At 40.2% G+C, this 21892-nt stretch overlaps 1 protein-coding gene across 4 annotated transcripts in view; it reads left to right on the top strand.

The window, feature by feature from the left end:
- ntng2b (netrin g2b) overlaps positions 1 to 21892 on the top strand; it is an 80154-nt gene that overhangs the window by 26215 nt on the left and 32047 nt on the right. The gene's annotated exons all lie outside the window — the stretch shown is intronic.

Here is a 21892-nt window from a genome sequence, read left to right as displayed (position 1 = left end):
CACAACAACACACGAGGGTGAGTAAGTGAATCCATGAACCGTGACAGTACCCCCTCTCCTATGAGCGCCTCCTGGCGCTCCCAGGAGAGCCTACCTGTTGATAGTAATCATCAATAAGAGAGTGATCCAGGATGTCCCTGGCAGGAACCCAACTCCTCTCCTCCGGACCGTAACCCTCCCAGTCCACCAAGTACTGGAATCCGCGTCCCCTTCGCCTAGCGTCCAAAATACGACGAACCGAATAAACGGGTTCCCCATCTACGAGACGCGGCGGGGGGGGAACCGGAACCGGCGGATTAATGTTAGCATGAAAAACAGGTTTGATTTTAGATACGTGGAATACGGGGTGAATTCTACGGTACGCTGGGGGGAATTTGAGGCGGACTGTCACCGGACTAAGAATCTTGGTGACAGTAAACGGGCCAATGAATTTAGGTGCCAACTTATTACATACGGAGCGGAGCGGAATGTTCCTGGAAGAAAGCCACACTTTTTGTCCGACGACGTATACGGGAGGCTTCAGCCGGTGGCGATCGGCCTGGGCCTTGGTGCGCGCTCCCACCTGAATAAGAGTCTCTCGGGCTCTTCTCCACGTGTGACGACACCTCTGGACGAAGGCGTGAGCGGAGGGGACCGCGACTTCGGATTCCAGACTAGGAAAGATAGGTGGCTGGTAACCTAGACTACACTGGAAAGGCGACAGGCCCGTAGCCGACACTGGTAACGAGTTGTGCGCGTACTCCACCCAAGGAAGCTGCTGACTCCAGGATGAAGGATTCTGAGCTACCCGACATCGCAACGTTCTCCCCAAATCCTGGTTGGCTCTCTCAGCTTGCCCGTTACTCTGGGGATGGAACCCAGATGACAAACTAACAGTCGCTCCCAGTAATCTGCAAAACTCCTTCCAGAATCTGGAGGTAAACTGGGATCCCCTGTCAGAAACCACGTCTACCGGGAGGCCATGAATACGAAAGACGTGATTAATGACAGTAACCGCTGTCTCCTTGGCAGAGGGTAATTTGGGCAAGGGGATGAAATGTGCCGCCTTCGAGAACCGGTCCACTACGGTCAAAATCACCGTATTGCCCTGTGAAGGAGGGAGGCCTGTTACGAAATCTAGCGCTATGTGGGACCAGGGTCTTGAAGGGACAGACAGCGGTTGAAGAAGCCCATCTGGGGAACGATTAGAAATCTTACCACGAGCGCAGACAGAGCAAGCCAAAACAAAATTGCGAACATCGCGAGCCATGCAGGGCCACCAGAATCGTTGCTTAACCAAAAACATGGTACGACTAACCCCTGGATGACAAGCCAGATTGGAATCATGGCCCCATCGGATAACGTCTGGACGTAACCTCTTAGGTACAAATAATCGACTCGGTGGGCACCCGGGCGGAGGCGTTACCCCTTCTAAGGCCGTGTGGACCTTCGACTCGACCTCCCATGTGAGTGAAGAGACAATGAGTCTCTCAGGTAAAATACACTCGGGAGTGGACGGGCGCTCGGAACGATCAAAAATACGAGATAAAGCATCGGGCTTGATGTTCTTAGACCCGGGACGATATGATAGAGAAAAATCGAAACGACCGAAAAACAGAGCCCACCGAGCCTGCCTAGAGTTTAGTCTTTTAGCGGATCTGATGTATTCTAAATTCTTATGATCGGTCCAGACGATGAAAGGTACCCCCGACCCCTCCAACCAGTGACGCCATTCTTCCAAAGCTAATTTGACCGCCAGCAGCTCCCTGTTACCAATGTCGTAATTCCGTTCGGCGGCGGATAAGCGATGAGAAAAAAACGCGCAAGGATGCATCTTATCGTCCGTGGCGGCGCGCTGGGAAAGAACTGCCCCTACCCCCACCTCTGAAGCATCAACCTCCACCACAAACTGACGTGAAGGATCAGGGGCGACAAGAATGGGAGCCGAAACAAAGCGGCTCTTCAGATTGGAAAATGCAGCCTCAGCTGTATTAGACCACCTGAACGCCGTTGCGGTGGAGGTTAAGGCGGTCAGAGGAGCGGCTAGTTGGCTGAAGTTGCGAATAAAACGCCGGTAAAAATTGGCGAATCCCAAAAACCTCTGCAGGGCCTTACGGGAATCTGGGATTGGCCAATCCACCACAGCCTTAACCTTGTCAGGATCCATGCGCACCCCCTCAGACGACACGATATACCCTAAAAATGGAACTGACTGTGCATGAAAAACGCACTTCTCCGCCTTGACAAAAAGCCCATTCTCTAGCAGCCTCTGGAGCACTCGTCTGACGTGTTGCACATGTTCCTGGAGAGAAGAAGAAAATATCAATATGTCGTCCAGGTAGACATAAATGAACTGATCGATCATGTCTCTCAACACGTCATTAACGAGTGCTTGAAACACGGCGGGCGAGTTGGAAAGGCCGAAAGGCATAACCAAGTATTCAAAGTGCCCTCTAGGGGTGTTAAATGCCGTCTTCCACTCATCCCCCTCCCTAATGCGAACCAAATGATAAGCGTTGCGCAGGTCCAATTTCGTGAAAAGAGACGCGCCCTGCAGCCGTTCAAAGGCAGAAGACATCAACGGCAAAGGATAAGTATTCTTTACCGTGATGTTGTTCAGTCCTCTGTAATCAATGCACGGCCGCAGCGACCCGTCCTTCTTACCCACGAAAAAAAAACCCGCCCCCGCGGGAGACGAGGAAGGGCGGATGATCCCAGCTGCCAGAGAATCAGAAATGTATTTCTCCATGACCTCCCTTTCAGGATTAGAAAGTGAATATAACTTGCCTTTAGGCGGAGAAGACCCTGGTACTAAGTCTATGGCACAGTCGTAGGGACGATGCGGAGGAAGAGAAGCAGCCCGGGACTTACTGAACACTTCCTTCAGGTCAAGGTACTCCTCTGGCACGTTTGACAGATTCACCGACGACTCCTGTAACACAGAACGAGACACAGAAGAACAGGCAGACAACAAACAAGACGCATGACACTGGTTGCTCCATTCTGCCACGGACCCCTGACCCCACTCGATCCTGGGCTTGTGTTTGAGCAACCACGGATGACCCAAGACGACCGGATGAGTAGTAGATCTAGAAATAAAAAATGGCAACTGTTCAGTGTGATTACCGGAAGTGATGACGGTTAAGGGCTCCGTGGCGTGTGTGATGGTGGGTAGCTTCTGTCCATTAAGGGCGATGACAGTTATGGCATGTTCCAAAGGGTGAATGGGTATGTGCAAACGCGTGACCAGATCATAGTCCATGATGCTGCCCTCCGCCCCCGAGTCGACCAGAGCCTGGCAGGTGTGATGCCCCGATACCCACTGTAGTCTCACCGGGAGGAGTGTCGCAGATGAGGATTTATCCAAGGAAAGACCACCCGACAATAACCTCGGTACTACTGTCGGGCTCTGCCTTTTACGGGACACTCCCTAAGAAAATGCCCCGCCCCTCCACAGTACAAACACAGTCCCATCTCTCTCCGGTGTAATCTCTCCTCCCGGGAGAGCCGAGCTCTACCCACCTGCATGGGTTCAGGATCGAACGGGGGACCGACCGTGTTAACTCCGCTGGCACCGCTCTCCTCCATTTCCTCGAAGCGCGCTACGGGCCTCTTACGCGCCGCGCGTTCTTGCAAGCGAGCGTCCACCCGCAGCGCGAGCTCAATGAGACCGTCGAGACTGGTGGGTAGATCCAGCTGGTAAATCTCCTGCTGAACACGGTCGGCCAACCCATGCAGGAACATATCCCACTGCGCCTCCTCGTTCCACTTGCATTCCGCTGCCAGGGTGCGGAATTTGATGGCGTAATCAGACACTGGTTGGATTCCCTGCCGCAGATCCGCGAGTTTGCGCGCGGCCTCCCGTCCCGCCACCGAACGGTCGAAGACCCGTCTCATCTCCTGCGACAGGGTGTGGAATGAGGAGCAGCACTGATGTTTGTTCTCCCACACCGCTGTTCCCCACAACGCTGCGCGTCCCGTCAGAAGCGTCATGACCAACGCGACTTTAGATTCCTCAGAAGAAAACGTGTTAGGTTGCAAAGAGAAATAAATAGAGCACTTCGTTAGAAAGGCTCTACAAACATCTGGTTCTCCAGCATACCTCTCTGGTGCAGGAATACGCGGCTCTTGTTGACTGCTGACGTTGGCGGATGGGTGGGGAACAGACGGTGGAGCTGGCGCAGTGGGAGATGAAAGATGTTGAACCTGGGTAGATAACTCAGCCACCTGCGCCACCAACGCCTGAACGGCACGAGCAGTGGCCACCACTTGCTCGTCCTGATGATCCATCCGTTGAGCACTCCTGCTCAAATACTCCTGAAGATCCGACGACCTTGCTGGATCCATAAGTGGTCAGTTCGTTCTGTCAGGGAATGAACACAGACAGAGGATCCAAGTGCAAGAATAACAATATTTATTGACAGGAAAATGCTGTACAATAACTTCACTCCAAGGGTCAGTCGAGGCAGAGGCTGTGGCGTGCAGAGTGGCGAGGCACTGGGTGGCGCAGGGCTACAGCGGGTATCAGAGAACAAGGATAATCCAACCCAGAAAACAGGGCACACGACGAAAGTCCAGAATCCAAAAACCAGGAAGAAACACACAGAGAACACGACACCGGGAACAGCCTGCAACGAACTGACAAAGACACATAAAGACATGCACAATATATAACAACCACTAACAAGACACGGCTGGCAACAGATCGCAATCAGACCATAATGGGTGACGCCCACACAATCATTCACTCACACCCAACACACACACACACACACACACACACACACACACACACACAACAACACACGAGGGTGAGTAAGTGAATCCATGAACCGTGACAGTAAGTCTTTGTTTGAATCTAGTTTTCTTGATTTACCGTGAGTACCATGATATACCATGTGCGATTTTGGCCACGATTTGGTCATCTGAGACAAATTTTGCAAATCCTAAAAGATTCCTATAATCCTAGCCTAAAAACTGTCGTCTTTGATCGCTAGTTTGACATGTTCACAGACAGCCGGTTAATGATCATTGCGATCAAATTTTACCTCCGACGAAGAAGATTTGGCGTACAATCCTCCAGTGTGACTTCTCCTACGACGAACGTCAAATTGTCTTCGTTTTTCAAGACAAGCCGTGATCAAAATTAACGATAGAGATGTCTTTGTTAGCCACCATTTCAGTCCCGCGTGTAATGCAGCTCACTGTCATCGAACGTGTGTGGGTTGATGATGTAAAAAAAACGTGTCTTGATTGTCGGACAGTCTGACATAAATGACAGCTGAGATCCCACAGTGTGACATGAGGATCACGTTCGTACAGTCTGACAAGCAACCATCGTAAAGGACTATTATAAATCGCACAGTGTGCACCCGGCTTAACATAGCATAATCAGATGCAGCTTTATTTTTAGTATGGCTGCATTCACACCGAACGTGAATCGCGCGTCAAATTCGCGTCAGACGCGTCTAGTTGGACGCTTGAACATTTTGAGTTTACTTGCTTCATTCGCGCGTGACATTCGCTTCATTCGCGCGTCAAATTGACTTCACAACAGACGCGAATTCACGTCATTAGAGGGGCTCTCCCGCTCTTTATGTGTCCCAGACTCTTCCACTTCTTTCTGCACACTTCTTCTGAATAAACACAACTCGTCAGCGGGAAAATAGTTGTAAATTACAGTGAATAAGATCAATTTGCCAGCTTTAGCTAGCTTGTAGTCTCAATATGTATATATATGTATATATATAGCTCAAATGCCTCAGCTCGCTACGTCATGCACTACTAGAGCAAGCTCCTGATTGGTTAACGTGGTGCGAATTTTCGTCAAAGTTCAGATTTTTCAACTCGGGCGACTAGGGCGTCAGGCGCTCGATTTGCGCGTCAGACGCGTGAACGCTCAATTCGCGCCGCGCCATTTGCGCGTCAACGGCCGATTTGCGCCTCGCTAGACGCTTGATTCACGCCGCAGGATGTCTAGATGCGCATTTACATTGACTTAACATGTAAATCAGACACCCCAGACGCGTTCGGTGTGAACACAGCATAACAGTAATACAGCATTTTCTCTGTCATACAAAATGTTTTCAAATTAATTGCATGCCATTTAGCAACACAAGCCATTCAGATATCGATCTAGCTTACTGCAGTGTGCAACAAGTGTCTCATAGCAGCCGGTGAGCGGACACTCAGAGTAACGCTATAACATCATTTTCAACACACTCAAATGTACCTAATATGATAAACAGCGCTGCTTTACCCACATACGCTTGACCGGAAGAAGCGGAAGCGACGACTGTGGCATAATAAAAGTTGCGCTGCTCGCGAGGCATGTGTCGCGCTCGTCTCTCGTTAGCAATCGCTCCAACTCCCACAACACTCGGTCCTGCTCTGCTTCATACTACAGTAACGGTAATAATCTCATCCATGAACATGATTTCTGCCCGAGTCCCGTCCCGATTCTTTTCCACTGGCTTTGAGGTGAAGACGACACCTCCCATGATTCTCGGCATCATCAAGCTAAGCCTTTGTTTTGAATAAGTGACCTCTAGTGGCGAAAAATTACATATTGTGACTTTAATCTGATTGAGAATTCCACACAATCTGGACACATTAAGTTCGTTTTCAGGGGAAATGTGTTTAATTACCATTAGAATAATGTCAAAATACAAAAAAACATTATTAATATTATTAAAAATAGGCTTCATTTTCTTTATGCAAAATATAATTTGCTAATTTTTTCTTGGATTTTGGGGTGAAGTGTGACCTGGACATGCTGAAATGTGTCTCATGGTTGTTTGCTGCAGTCTCTGTAAAGTTGTGATGTTTGAGTTTCCTCTACAACTCTATCAATCCCTGTCTATTGGAATCCGCAGTGGTTCCTGAGAGAATTCTTTAATACAGTCTCTCCAGGGGTCGACCACACACAGTTAACACAATCTCAACACGCTCCCTCTTCTCATGCCCTTCGGGGGGGAGGAGGACACAGAGCTATAGTTATAACTCAGAGAGACAGACATCCTGGCTTTTCACAAAGTCACACCGCGTTACGCCTGTAGCAGCTGCAGTGTGTGTGTGAGATCTCTCATGTACTGACACCAGTCAGCCCTCCAGAGCTTTGAGAGTGCAGATTATTCATTGGCGACCTGTAGCTGTCACACTCCGCTCTTATATACATTGTAGCTGCGACTGCATCAAGTGTTGGGCCTTGAAATATTTAGCAGAACTTCTGCATTGTAAACTACTTGATAATTCAACTGGATCTTGAACGTTTTTGTCAGTTTGCTTGAATCTCCATTTCGTTGCTGGCACAATCTTTTCATTATTTACTGATGCACTGAAAAATATTCGGCCGAAAATGCATTTTCAGTTTTGGCTGAAACAGTTCTGGGCTGAACGAAATGGTGACGTTTACTTAGCGCTCCTCCAATGCCGCGTTTTGACTGTGTCAGTGTGTATTTCGTGGATAAGCTAAAATGTCAGCTATGTGGACTCTAGGGTTGGGTTGATGATATCGATTTCTGATCTTTGTTTCGCTGAACTGATCTTTTAGTCAATGCTGTATTCAGTTGATGTGTGAACAAAGCTTCACTAAACATTATTTGTAGACATTATAATCACAGTAAGCTTTGTGCTTTATTACTTTTGAAATGAAACAAAGTCTCGGCTTTCATAATCTGTCAGTTTTATAATGAAATTCAAACAATAAACGTCATTTTGACGCTCTTTAAATGTAACGTGTCAGATCGTTGAAGCCGTGTCGTTACATTTACCTCAGGAAAGCCATAAACTCATTAGCCAAATAGAAAAAAAAATCAAAAGAGGAGCATTTTGCTAAATAAATCCTGGTTAAAATTGCTTATTTCTCTGGATTTAATCTGGATTTCACAAGTCAACAAAATATATAACACTGTTCTAGTGGTTTTTGTATATTTTAATCCAAAAATCTTACATATTGTGCCTTTAATTGATTTTTATTACTGCAGTAGAAATTAAAGGAACTACAACAAATACAACCAATATAAAATAAATTCAATGTAAAATTAATATACAAATTACTAAACTAAATTATATAAAATTATTTTTTACTGATTATATAAAATAAAAATGTAAAATATATAAATATATATATATATATATATATATTAAAATTAAAATAGTATAATTAAAATATAATCGTTTTTTTAATTCATAATGAAATAAAATTATATAAAATATTTAATTAATTTAATTTAATATTTAATTTAATATTAATATATAAAAATAGTAAAATATATATATATATATATTTAAATGTAATGCTGATTACTGTAATGTGAATTTTTCTTAAATGTATATATTATTTTATACTTATAAATAAAATATACATAGAAAAAACACATTACAGTGATGAGAAATATGAGAAATATGCTTAATTGTCATGAAAATAATGTCAAAATACAAAAAAGTGGTTTAATTTTCTTTAAGCAAAATATAATTTTATATAAAATATAAAAAGACCCACATCTTTATAAGTGTAACGTGTGTTTTGGTTTCATTTTCATTCCCTATTCTGCTTTGCCTGTCTTCTGTTCCCTAATTAGTTTTGCACATGTTTCTGGATACGTTAATTATCTCAGTGTATTTAAACCCTCTGTTCATTCAGTTTCTTTAGTGTCCGGTATCATCAACGTTTGGTTGTGAATTATATTTCGTGAGATTCTCCTGAGTGTTCCCTTTTTGGACTTATCATTAAAGACTGTTTTTGTTTCTCCATTCCATCTTTGTGCGCTTTATTACAGCCAGCCGTGACATTAAGCAGCAGTTGCAGGATTGCTCTCACTCCTCTCATTCAAAATGTTCTGTGTCCTTGCAAGGAAGTTTTTCCGAGCAGCTAGCTGTGCTATACTTCCCATCGGCCGCCCCATGCCACTTCTGCTATCTATCTGTCAGATGATGCATGTCTTCATCTGCTACTGCTGTAAGTCAGTGATACTGGAGGATAGATGTTATGTTAGCGGCATCATTCAGTACAGCTCAAGTGAGTAAAAATCACAAAATAAGCACCGCTGCTACTTACTTTCCTGAACAAACAAAGTAAGCTCCCCTGAGCTGTGACTCCCCTGGGTCTCCGGGATTTTATTGCATGTCTTTTACCTCGTAACCATCTAAGTGTTTAGCAATCTTGAAGATTTTTTTTGCTGATTGTGTGTATTTAATTGTGCTGCATTTGCGATATAAAAATGACATAAGCATCTTTCTGATTTATTTAAGTATATTGAATATAAAGCAGGTAATATGTGCATATATCAGGGGTTATTATCGTTTACTAAAACTAAAAGAAAACCATAAAACAATGGGTTACACTTTAATTATTATTTTGAATACATTTATTTAATTTAGTAATGATTTTAGTCATTTTTGCATTAGTATATTATTATTTAAAAATTATTTTAAATAATAATTAAAAGAAATATATATATATATATATATATATAACAGTCCCTGGACTGTTTTTTACTCCCAGCCCATCACTGGACTACACTTCCTAATATCTAACAACTTCAGAGAGACTGTAGTATGTTTAAATCAGTGATAATTCAGATAGAGCAGCACATCCTCACGTCTTCAAAGGTGCTTCAAAGGAGGAAAAAAAAAGTGAGGAGAGAGGAGAGAGGTGTCAGTGCAGACGGAGTGATTTATGCTCCCACATAGACGGCTGATTTGATAATCAGTGTATTCTGCCTCCGCTGTCTCCAAACTCACTGTCAGCATTTTTCTCAAATCTTTTCCTCATCCTCCCTGTTTCTTTTTTTAATGTGGTTATTTTACCGAAGAGAACTCCTTCAATGTGTAAATGAACAAACAAAGTAAAACAAACAAATGAGCTTTGAGTCTCATGTCTCATTTTCCATCTCTACATCTCTGCATGCCTCCTTCTCTTTAGCAATCCCCATATTTACTGTTTATTTCTCAAGAGAACCACTCAGAGAGAGAGAGAGAGAAAAAGAGAGGGAAGGAAGGTGTGAGGATGTCCTTGGAAAGAGTCTATTTTCACAGATGCTAAAACATTAGCATACTCAAAGCTTTCACACTCCTCAGCAGTGTATTTCTAAAGCGCTGGCACTATACAGCCTGTTACTATAAACACACAGTTACTATACATCACAAGAATGTGCAAATAATAGAATAATTGAATAGAAACAGAAAAATTGTATCATGTTCTGTTCACAAGTGTGAATTTGAATTGAACTGGCACCACACAGGAAGTTGAAATGTAATTTGAATTGGAATCGCATTGGAAAAATATGTCTATCTATCTATCTACACTGAAGGTAGAGTGCAATGTATATATATATATATATATATATATATATATATATATATATACAGTGGGTACGGAAAGTATTCAGACCCCCTTAAATTTTTCACTCTTTGTCATATTGCAGCCATTTGCTAAAATCATTTAAGTTCATTTTTTTTCCTCATTAATGTACACACAGCACCCCATATTGACAGAAAAACACAGAATTGTTGACATTTTTGCAGATTTATTAAAAAAGAAAAACTGAAATATCACATGGTCCTAAGTATTCAGACTCTTTGCTGTGACACTCATATATTTAACTCAGGTGCTGTCCGTTTCTTCTGATCATCCTTGAGATGGTTCTGCACCTACATTTGAGTCCAGCTGTGTTTGATTATACTGATTGGACTTGATTAGGAAAGCCACACACCTGTCTATATAAGACCTTACAGCTCACAGTGCATGTCAGAGCAAATGAGAATCATGAGGTCAAAGGAACTGCCTGAAGAGCTCAGAGACAGAATTGTGGCAAGGCACAGATCTGGCCAAGGTTACAAAAAAATTTCTGCTGCACTTAAGGTTCCTAAGAGCACAGTGGCCTCCATAATCCTTAAATGGAAGACGTTTGGGACGACCAGAACCCTTCCTAGAGCTGGCCGTCCGGCCAAACTGAGCTATCGGGGGAGAAGAGCCTTGGTGAGAGAGGTAAAGAAGAACCCAGAGATCACTGTGAGATGAAGTCGGGAGATGGGAGAAAGTTGTAGAAAGTCAACCATCACTGCAGCCCTCCACCAGTCGGGTCTTTATGGCAGAGTGGCCCGACGGAAGCCTCTCCTCAGTGCAAGACACATGAAAGCCCGCATGGAGGACTCCAAGATGGTGAGAAATAAGATTCTCTGGTCTGATGAGACCAAGATAGAACTTTTTGGCCTTAATTCTAAGCGGTATGTGTGGAGAAAACCAGGCACTGCTCATCACCTGTCCAATACAGTCTCAACAGTGAAGCATGGTGGTGGCAGCATCATGCTGTGGGGATGTTTTTCAGCTGCAGGGACAGGACGACTGGTTGCAATCGAGGGAAAGATGAATGCGGCCAAGTACAGGGATATCCTGGACGAAAACCTTCTCCAGAGTGCTCAGGACCTCAGACTGGGCCGAAGGTTTACCTTCCAACAAGACAATGACCCTAAGCACACAGCTAAAATAACGAAGGAGTGGCTTCACAACAACTCCGTGACTGTTCTTGAATGGCCCAGCCGGAGCCCTGACTTAAACCCAATTGAGCATCTTTGGAGAGACCTAAAAATGGCTGTCCACCAACGTTTACCATCCAACCTGACAGAACTGGAGAGGATCTGCAAGGAGGAATGGCAGAGGATCCCCAAATCCAGGTGTGAAAAACTTGTTGCATCTTTCCCAAAAAGACTCATGGCTGTATTAGATCAAAAGGGTGCTTCTACTAAATACTGAACAAAGGGTCTGAATACTTAGGACCATGTGATATTTCAGTTTTTCTTTTTTAATAAATCTGCAAAAATGTCAACAATTCTGTGTTTTTCTGTCAATATGGGGTGCTGTGTGTACATTAATGAGGAAAAAAAATGAACTTAAATGATTTTAGCAAATGGCTGCAATATAACAAAGAGTGAAAAATTTAAGGGGGTCTGAATACTTACCGTATCCACTGCATGTAGTATAAACTAGAGTGAAATTACAGTTTTATATTGGAAGACAAAAAAACTCAATCAATTTTAGCAAACAGAAAGAGGATGATAAAGAGAAAATGAATGTTAGATGTAGGTATTGAACATTGAATTATTAGGTCTCTCCCTCTGAATTTAATGCCTATGTACTTAAGCTGTAATATAAAAAGTGTGTGTGTGTGTGTTTGTTTGTTTCCTAAATGTATGTATGAGTTACTTTTAATGCAATGACTGGGAAAGAAACATAGTGAAGAAGAGTCCAGAATTTAATAACATTTTATTGCATTGTATATACTATGAAAAAAGCAGTAAACAGTTTGCATGTGTGAAAAAAATGAGAGAACTACTGAACCATGCTAAGATCTTCATCTTTATCAGCCCTAAAAAATCAAGCCCAGTATCTATCTATCTATCTATCTATCAATCCGTCCGTCCGTCCGTCCATCCAGTCTCTCTCTCTCTCTCTCTCTCTATTGATCATTAAATATGATGTTATATTTCCTTAGAAAGTATGTTCACTCCAAAAATCAATATTTTGTCATCAGTAGCCACATTTACATGTACACTTTATTGTCATTCCGATTAAAATCATTCCAACTGAAAGATTCGGTGGACTGTTTACATGAGACGTTATCTAATCCGATATGGTGTTTACATGTGCCGGCGCTTTCAATCGGAATGACTTTGTGACTGCGCACATTAGCTTATGTCCTGTTTGCCGCCTTTTACTCCTGTCAACATGGAGATCCATTATTTCTTATGCGCGCTATTTTTATGTAAAGTGTTGCTCTTAATCAAGCAACAGCTTGAGTTTGTAGCATATTACTGCAGGAAGGTATGAGGAAAAGACGGGCGCAGGAAGCGGACCATTTCGGTGGCTGTGCATCTTGGAGCATCTCAATACTACCCCTCCCTCCTCCGAAAAGCAGAAGCGTGTGGATGAAGGTCCGTAGTAATGATACACGGAGTTCCTTCAGTGTATTTAATAAATGTGTTGTTTCAGTTTTACTCCAGTTTAATTTTGCCGCCGCCATTGTGCATTCTGATGACCCCGACCTCTTGATGACCACGTGATGACGTATACGCAAAGTAACGCATTTACATGGCATAATTTTTATTTTGTTCAGCTTATAGAAAGGTTTATCCTACCCCTCTCAAACTGATTACAATACTAATTTTTTCCACTATAAAGAACCTTCTGAGCAATGGAAAGATTCCATGGAACCATCAATGCCAATAAAAAGCCTTTATTTTTAAGAGTGTAAACTTCAGTCTGATCCCTGCATCTCCTGCTGCATTTCTCCCCTTCACCTCCCTCCTTCCCTCCATCTCGCTCTCAGTCTTTGCGTGTTGAGGAAGCTTTGAGGAGACATTCTGGTTGTGTGTGTGTGTGTGTGTACAAGGCCGTGTTTTCTCTGTTTGTAATCTATTTTCCTCTACACGCACTTAAAAACCTAGTTTCTGCACTGAATTCCTAGCTTGGATCTCTGGCGTACACAAACACACACAGATACACATGCTTTTTTGCTGCAGTCTATGTAAATTATTCACTTTCTGCTGTGCAGTAAGACGCCCCACAGAAACCACACGCTGCGACATGCAGAACACATGCAGAAGTAATACATACTATAGTATTCACAAAAATACACAAATCCCCACTGTAGCCAATACATCATTACCGGTTACAGGTAAAATATTAAAAAAAGATTTAAAAAAAAAAAAGCAGAACACTTTTAACCTTTTAACACACATATACACACACTCAGTTGTGTTCGGTTGAAGGTCATCTCTAAAAGCTCTGTCTGAACTCCTCTGGGGTCTGAGCATGCCCAGTGACCCTGTGACCTTAATGCTTTTATCGTATGTCATTATGGGTAATGGCTGGGTCTTAGGTGGGGGTTTGTTTATATACACACACAAATACAGTAGTCAAGGGGAAACTACCTAGAAACTAGCCTGCTAAGCTACTCATACTTGTAGTCATTGTTAAATTACATTTAAGCTAGCCACAAATAAAAAGAAAACTAAAAATAACTATTTAAAGTCAGTATGAAATGCTGTTTAAAGCCCACTTTGATTTCAAAATATGACATTTTGGAGTAAAACCGGATATTTTGATAATACAATTTGGGTGAGACTAGATGAAAAACGGTCTCTGTATGATGTAAGAGGGAAAAATATTAAGGATTGGTTATGTGACCTGGAAAAAGAAGAAAAATTGTGAGACGAAGAAAATTATTAAATTGTAATGAAAGGGTAAAGTAAAAAAATTCATGATGAAACCAGAAACGTTTATTTAAAATGTATAGGTTTAATTTTGACTTCATTATAAAATGTATAACTACCATATGTACACTATACTGTTCAAAAGTTTGGGGTCAGTCAGATTTTTGTTTTGAAAGAAATTAATACTTTTATTCAGCAAGGATGCATTACATTGATCAGAAGTGACAGTAAAAACATTTATAATGTCACAAAAGATTTCTATTTCAAACAAATATTATTCTTTTGAACTTTCTATTCACAGTTTCCACAAAATTATGAAGCAGCACAACTGTTTACAACACTGATAATAATCAGAAATGTTTCTTAAACAGCAAATCATCATATTAGAATGATTCCTGAAGGATCATGTGACACTGAAGACTGGAGTAATGATGCTGAAAATTCAGCTTTGATCGCAGGAATAAATTACATTTTACAATATATTCAATTAGAAAATGGTTCTTTTAAATTGTAATAACTTTTCACAATATTACTGTTTTTACTGTATTTTTGATCAAATAAATGCAGCCTTGGTGAACAAAAAACATCTCATATATATATATATATATATATATATATATGACCATTAATTGACATGAAAACCAGCAATGGAATATTTTATTAGTCTCAAAACATGCTATGCAACATATACGCTATTTGAATGCAAATTCTTCTTGCTAAACATGCTCAATTTTGTGCGTTGTTGCTTTCTGAAACACTACAAAAGCATTTGCATAAACTCTTTTACATTCAGTTTCTCTTTCAGTTCAACTACTCACATTGCGGAGCAACTATTTGAGGAGAATCCACAATTAGTTACAGTCGACATGTTCACTGCAGTTACCTGAATAATAACACATCCAGTTTAATAACAGGCATTTGAAAGAAACTCAATCACCCCCTTGAGTACTGACTGTGTTACTGCCACACTAACACAAGACCACATGTCATGTACTGAATACACACTACTGAAAAATGTGCTTAAGTTAGTAACTACGCTGAATGGGAAAAATGTGTGGATAGACAGATGGAAAGATGGGAATGACTGTGGCTTGAGGAGGAGAGGAACGAGCCAGAGTTTGAATGAGTGGGAGTTGGAAGGAATCGCGGAGGGAATACCACTCTCACTGAAGCGTGACTGAAGAGCAAAGCAGATAGACCGACTGAGAGAGAGTTTAGAGTGTGAAAAGCAGTGCTAACACTGAGAATACTATTGATTTTTGTGGAATGAAACAAAAAGTAACGATTACATCAAAATATGTGATTATGGTGATTGAGATGAATGAATGTTTTAGTCTGTTATTGAAACTAGTGTTGTTACTGTAATTTAAAACTAAAACTTAAAAAAAAAAAAAAAAAGGTTATTGAAACACTGCAGAAAATAAAACACAAATATTAGATTAAATATGTAAACTAAAAAAAAAACTAACTTTTTGCCAAAAATGAGAAATATTGCTTTGGTAACTACATGAATAAGATTAATCTGAAGTACTAAAATGATGAAAAGCTATATCAGGGCCGTAACCACCATAGACATTGAGGGGGACAAGTCTGCTGCAATAATTAGAAATGGCCAAATTGTCCCCCTCAATATTTGAAATTCTTGCACTGCTCTGCTGCACTTCATTACACAGCAGTCTGTATGTTGTTAGGATGACAAAAAGGTTTAAAAGGTAAATTTTTAGTCTGGTCTGCCTCAGCGGTCTAACAGCGCTCGTCAATGTCAAAATGATTGAGATGGCCAATCAAACCAAAGTAGGCGGGGCTTACTGTTCACAGAAGCCGAGCGTAAATTCCTGGCGGGAAAAATTAGTTTAACGTTGAAAGAGAGTGAGATAAGATAAATAGCGAACATCTAATATGTAAACTGTTTTGCGATAGAAATGTTAAACGACTGACAGTAACATCCAGTAATGCAAACTACTCTATTTTTTTCTCAAATATGGCCGTTTTGAATTGAAAATATGCATTTATCTGATTCATGTAATTCCTAACATGACGAGACAAGAAACAATAAAACTACATGTGTGCATATTTTAATGCAAATTAATGCAACTATTATTTGCAAATAGTTCAAAATGATTATTTCTCAACTAGATTTAGACCTAGAATTTCTTTCACTGTTCTGTCTTTATGCTTTATAAAAAATTGGTCCCCCTCAATGTTCAAGACATATATATATATATATATATATATATATATATGACAAATGCACAAGCTAATTCAAAATATTAATAAATACTACACTCTAAAAAATGCTGGGTTAAAAATAACCCAAGTTGGGTTGAAAATGGACAAACCCAGCGATTGGGTTGATTATTATTGTTGCCTCTAGTAATGATGTGCCTGATTTTGGGTTCATTTTAAGCCAGACATATAGTATTTTTCAATAGTTGAGTTAAATAAAACTATCCAGCAGGTTGGACAAACATTTAACCCAACCGCTGGGTTAAAACAACCCATTCGCTGGGGTTGTCCATTTTCCCAGCATTTTTTAGAGTGTATGGTTACACTTTATTTTAAGGTATCCGTGTGTAATTATATACATTTAAGTACTGAGTAATAATAATAAACTATATGTACTTTTTTGTTTGGTTTGGGGTTAGTTGCATGTCATTATGCATAATTTAGAGTTATTACACATTACATGTAGTGTAATAAGGACACTGAAAAATAAAGTATTACCAATGCTATATAAAAAGTACTAAAATAACATTGATTGAAACAAGATTAAATATGGAAGACTGAAGAGAAAGACACAGAAGAGCATGTGTATTTAGTCAGTTTAGATAAATACATTTATAATACTCAAATTAAACTTAATCATGTCCAGTTATAGAAAACACAGATAGGATGTGACCCGTACACATGCTGTACAAGTGTGAACATATCACAGACTGTTATTTTGAAATAAAGCTAAATATAATTGCAATAAACGTCCTTGAACTCAAACCCTACCTCTAACAGAGAACTTGAAGAACACTGACATGATTTATGGATCATTTTTATCTTTGAAGACATCCCCAGAAAGGTTATGTGAGATTTAAAGCTTCAACTTTAACCAATGGGGGCAGAGCTTAGCAAAGAGTCAATTGAATCTAATAGAAATTTACAATAGCTTTTTGTAAAGCTAACGATGTGCTACACAACAATCACATACTGTAACAAACAAATTAATTATTTATTATTTCTGTCAGAACAGAGCACAAGAAAAGGGTCAGTTTACTTTATTAGATTTCACCAACTGCTCTTTATATACCTTCATCTCTTTCTGCTCTGGAGTGTCTCAGAGGGAATGAATTGCTCATAATAAATTGCAGGAAAAGCGTGTGAGTGAGAAACAGAGATCTGGTGGCACTCTGTCATCTAATGAACAGAGGAAAAAGAAGAGACAGAATACAGACACAGAAAATCAGAGAATGAGAGAGTTCCTGGCTTCTCCTGAGTCTCAGTGTGGATTCATGTTTGTTTTGTTTGTTTGATTTGCTCATCGTAAAACCGCTCACATAATCCATAACTCACAGAGAAAGACAGTCAGAGCTAGTTCCGATTGGAATTCTGATTCCAATTAGATTCAAAAAGGCTTTTACGTTGTGATGTCATAGTAGAACCTTTTCAAAACTAAAAAGAACTTTTGATTCTCTAGTTCTTAAGAAAACCTAAACATACACCTGAAGATCCTATAAAGAAACTTCATGACCTTTTTTTTATCCAATTAACTATAGCAAGAATATATTATGGCCAAATTGTCCCCCTCAATTATATATTATAGTATTATATACTATACGGCCAAAAATGTTTTTTTTTTAAGAATAATGTATCTGTTCTGTATGGAAGCTTGTTTCCACCATGAAATAAAAAATAAAAAAGGTAATTGCGACTTTTTATCTCACAATTCTGAATTTTTCTCTCACAATTGCATGATATAAAGTCAGAATTGCAAGTTATAAAGTCAGAATTTGCAAGTTATAAAGTCAGAATTGCATGATAAAAACTTGCAACTGCGAGAAAAAAGTCAGAATTGCAACTTTATAACTTTATAACTTTATATCGCGCAATTCTGACTTTATATCACAATTCTGACTTTATAACTCGCAATTCTGACTTTATATCGCAATTGACCCTTCGCCAGGAGTTTGATTGACAAGCGATCTAACCAATCATAACGCCGAATCTGTCATTTTGTCCGACAAAGCAGTCAGGGGAGTTAGCAAAATAATTTCAGTGGACTTGAACTTGAAAAATTGTGTGTACTGACATCTTTCCGTGGTTGAAACAACATACCTTCTGATGTTCATTCATGTTTATTTGATGCTATAAATGAACTAGTAGGAAGAGATGATCGGTTTACAAGCCACTTGAACTGAGGCGACACAGCGATCTGTCACGACACATTAAAGAGCCACAAAACGGTATTTATTGTTTAAATTTCTTTGAAAATGACAACATTCGAAATTTGAGACTTTGTTTCATATCAAAAGTAACCTGCTCTGTCTTGTCTGTCGACGTGTTGTCAGTGTCCTCTTTGCTCCGCAATGTATTATTCACTGCGTGAGAACATGATGTATGGCGAGATATCGGCATGGCTTATCGGACATAGCAACAGTAACTAAAGGGGGCGGGTCTTTGTGAACGGTCAATTCTGACTTTATAACTCGCAATTCTGATTATAACTCGCAATTCTGACTTTTTAACATGCAATTCTGACTTTATTTCTCACAATTCTGACTTTATATCATGTAATTCTGACTTTATATCGCAACTCTGTCTTTATAACACACAATTCTGACTTTATGTCACGCAATTCTGACTTTATAACTTGCAATTCTGACTTTATATCACAATTGTGAGTTTAAATCTCGCAATTCTGAGAAAAAAAAATTCAGAATTGTGAGAAAAAGTCACAATGACCTTTTTTATTTGGCAGAAACAAGCTTTCATCTGAACTTAAGAACTAACTAAGAAACTTTATTTTTCCAAACACAAGTATTCATTGTACAAAATATTAATTGAGAAAAATGTAATGGGGACTGTAAATGGGGACACCGTGTGCAGAATTTCTAGGCAAGTTGATTTTCTTATATTTTTTTCCAAGCACTTTTTACAAATTCCAAACCACATCAATCTTAATAAATACTATTAATTTTGTACTTAATCATATATAAGTGATATATAATTGTTAAACGCCCATGAAAAGGATGCAATACTAATGCAATAAATTGCAAAGTTAAGGCATGACCAGTGGACAGCAAAACGCTCGTTTGGTCAGCAGGGTCAGACAAAAACAGGTGGAGAAGAAAAGACTAGAGACCAGAAGAGAGTCGTACGTGAATGCAGTTGATTGTAGGGAGGATGAAAATATTGTCCGGGGAATCAGGCCATAATTAATTAACAGGGTTCTCATGGTCATGGAAAACATGGAAATGCTAGGGAATTTTAATATTGCGATTTGCAGACCTGAAAAAAAATCGTAAGAAATAAAATATTGAAAAGGTATGGGAATTTCTGTAGTGAATTTCAGTTTTTCTAGTTACACTCTGCTATAAAATATTCAGTCGGCTAGAAATGCTCTTTGTGAGTGCAATTTATTTAAAAAAAATACTTATCCGATAATCACAAAGGACAAAAAACTTGGAAAAGTAATGGAATTTTAAAGGCGTGGGAAATCTGTGCTTGACCTTGGAGCCAGGAAAGTGACCAGGTTGTGGAGACTGAAGGACAAGTTTATCCTCCAGAGCATCTGCACGTATCCCAATGGAAACATTTTTACTTACTGTTATTGAAGGAACCATTAAATTAAATTATTGCATTAACTAGTGGCTACATTTCAAAAAGGCTGCATTTTATTTGAACAGTTTATTGAACCTTTAGACAAAATGTGTTTTTGTTTGATACATCAAGGCTTTTATGGCTCATATAGTATTATATATAGTGAGAGCTCATACTTGAGGAGGAAAAAATATTTCAGTTTTATTTAGAGGCCCAAACTGAGTAAAAATATGCAATTTGGTGCAGATGCTGAAAGTAAGTAAGATGAAATTCTGATGCTTGCAATGTAAATCACTGAGATCTTTATAACTGTATAACAGACTACTTGCATAAAATGCATATAAATATCAGTATTATATCATATTATACTAAAAGGCCTTTTACTTGCTATAAAGTATGAACTGTCAATCAGATGACAGAAGGCATGTAGATTGTGTGCAACAGGTTTTTCAGCAAAGTTTGATCATTTAGTGGCTTTAGAAACTTAGAAACGCATCAAGTATGATACAGTAGGCTTTATAGGGTAGGCTTTAAAGTGCACTGGAGTGTGTTTTGCATTCTGAGCTGATATGAACAAAATCTGTGAATGTGAGCGCAGCATTTGTATACATATGTTAGAGGTGAGGGGCAGCAGATGGTGGGAGTAATTCTGCTGTCCCAGCTGCTCGTACAGGGCACTACAGAAGCATCCTTATCCCAGCAGGACCCCTGCGCTCAGGGGAGCTGCCTCTCAGAGGGGACAACCGCACATTAGACCCACATACACCACAACAAACTTTTTCTTGTCCGGAAAAATAAATTTCATTGATGTCATTCGGAGTAACCAATATAAAGGGACCATTTTTGGATCAAGTCATGTGGTCAATATCATGTGACAGGATGTGACATCATTTAAACACCTGCAAAGGACCACATGAAGCAAAGTAACTAACTCTCTCTTAACTATTTGAAAAATTCATGTTTTCACTTGCTCATACGCATGTCCCAAAACATCAGGTCATTCGGTACAACCGCTATAAAACATGGAAAATGTTTGTCCATACTCTCTAGATGCTTAAAGAGGTCATAACATGGACAACAGGATTGTTCTTGCTCATTTTATAACTTGCTGAATAACTTATGACATTACAATTACATTAACATATGACCCGCCTACATTTACATATCACATATGTGCATTCATTTATCATTGTTTTGATTTCTGGGTTCTTTAAAGCACCAGATCACCATGTATGGCATTAGATTATAAACCCCTTTTTTTGGCTAAACCCTAATTGGAGCTTTTATTTTTTTAAAGTGCATATTGACGCACACGGTAAGTTATGATAAATCAAGTAACACATCACACTACAGACCGCCAGACAGCTTCAGTCAGACCACTTCAATACACACTAAACCGCATCTTGGAAGAGCAATGGTGTCAGAGAACGAGGTTAAAGGAGATGGAGGGAAGGAGAAAGAGGGGGGAAAAAATGTTCACAGGCAATGGAAAAGAAAAAGCGAGAAAAAAAGAGTGTGAGAGAGATAGATGAGGGTTGGCTCAAGGTACAGGATGATGTTGTGAATATTTGATGCTGATGGATCCTTGTTCACTCCAGCGGAACAAACTGGATTGAAGCTCGACAGTAACACACACACACACACACACACACACACACACACACTGTGCTGCTCAGGTGGAAAAGTCTCATTTAGGATCAGGGCCATTTGGTCTTACACAAACGCTCATTTCTGCTTTACTGGGCCCAATCTACAGCAGCACACCTGTGTTCATTCCTCTTTATGCATTTCCACCTGCCAACACACACTCACACCTGTAATTTATATCTCTGAAAGCACTCGGCCCTGCTTGAGTGCAACTTATAGAGGAGGTTTGAAATGCTTTACTGGC

Source organism: Ctenopharyngodon idella, chromosome 21 (assembly GCF_019924925.1).
Source record: "Ctenopharyngodon idella isolate HZGC_01 chromosome 21, HZGC01, whole genome shotgun sequence".
Classification (NCBI taxonomy): Eukaryota; Metazoa; Chordata; class Actinopteri; order Cypriniformes; family Xenocyprididae; genus Ctenopharyngodon; species Ctenopharyngodon idella.
Note: the sequence above shows the minus strand (reverse complement) of the source record. Positions and strands in the feature narration are given on the sequence as shown.